At 36.9% G+C, this 1,473-nt stretch overlaps 1 pseudogene; it reads right to left on the bottom strand.

Moving 5' to 3' along the window:
* Positions 1–228: 228 nt before the first annotated feature.
* On the bottom strand, positions 229–1,166 carry LOC130849944 (olfactory receptor 10AG1-like; annotated as a pseudogene).
* Positions 1,167–1,473: the final 307 nt, after the last annotated feature.

Below are 1,473 nucleotides of genomic sequence, written 5' to 3'. Positions count from 1 at the left end.
ACTGAATATGAGATTAGCTAAATATAGTTACTTACCAGCAAGTGACCCTGTGGATATAATCCTGATATCAGAAAATCCAACATAAAACAATAAGCTCAGGAGTGAATAAATATAATAAATCTATAGTAATGTAGGAAAAACAAACTAAATATTCATTCTGATTATACAATGGCCGAGTTAAATAGGAAAACAGAAAATAAATTCAAATCAAGCAGCTAATACTTTTTATTAAGGCAGCAATTTTCTCAAAACCATCAAAATATCCTTATTTCTCAGAGTGTATATCAGGGGGTAAACATCAGGGTGAGAATGGTATACAAAAGAGAGAGAAGCTTGTTTGTTCTGGAAGAATTTTTGGATTTAGGTCATAAATACGTAATGATTCCAGATCCAAAAAATAAAGTCACAGCCATGACATGAGAGGAGAAGGTGGAGAAGGTCTTTGTTCTTCCTGTTGCCGATGGCAACTTCAGGATGGTGGAGGTGATTTTACTGTAGGAGCCAAGAATCAGCAGAAAAGGGATCATGACAAACAGCACAGTGACTGTAATGACCAGCATCTCATTCAGGAAAGTGTCCTCACAGGCCAGCTTCAGCATTGGAGGGATGTCACAGAAGTAATGGTTGATTTGGTTGGATCCACAAAAGGGCAGAGAGAAAATCTGGCATGTCTGCCCTATCTCCATTGGAACTCCAGTGACCCAGCAGGCAGCCACCAGTTGGACACACACCTTGGGGTTCGTGATGAGAGGATAGTGCAGAGGGTTACAAATGGCCATGTAGCTGTGATAGGCCATCACTGTAAGAAGCAGGCTCTCTATGTTTCCAAACATTAGGACAAAACTCATTTGTGTTGCACAAGCAAAGAAAGAAATATGTCTTTTCAGAATCCAAAGGTTTATGAGCATTCTAGGAAGAGTGATGGACACATAACAGATTGCCAAGAAGGAAAAATTACAGAAGAAAAAATACATGGGAGTCTGGAGAGTCTGGTCAGCCCTGGTTATGAGAATGATGATGCCATTTCCCATAAGAGTTACCACACAGATAAACAGAAACATCACAAAAAGAAACATTTGGAGATTGGGAATGTCAGATAATCCCAAAAGAACAAACTCTATCACTGAAGTGAGATTCACATCCAGTAGGTCTCTTTGGGGTTCCATCTGTGAAGATAGTAGAATTAGACATTTATCTTTTGGGGCTTGTTTTTTAATTCTGTAAGTTAAAAGGATTTGGGAGAATTAGTACATAAGATTTCTATTCTCTATTAATGTCTAGCATTTTTTATCCTTGACTCAACACAACTGAAGTCTAATGGAGACTGTTTACTAAATTATAAATAAAAAAACATGATATCTAATTCTAGGTTTAACTTTAAATGAAAGTGATGTGTTTGAAATTTATACATTTTCATTTTTAATCTTTGAGGGCACAACAAACTCATTGCATTTTACTCCTCATTTTAAGAGA

The sequence above is a fragment of the Hippopotamus amphibius genome, chromosome 3 (assembly GCF_030028045.1).
Source record: "Hippopotamus amphibius kiboko isolate mHipAmp2 chromosome 3, mHipAmp2.hap2, whole genome shotgun sequence".
NCBI classification, from domain to species: Eukaryota; Metazoa; Chordata; class Mammalia; order Artiodactyla; family Hippopotamidae; genus Hippopotamus; species Hippopotamus amphibius.
This window is presented reverse-complemented; position numbering and strand designations above follow the sequence as displayed.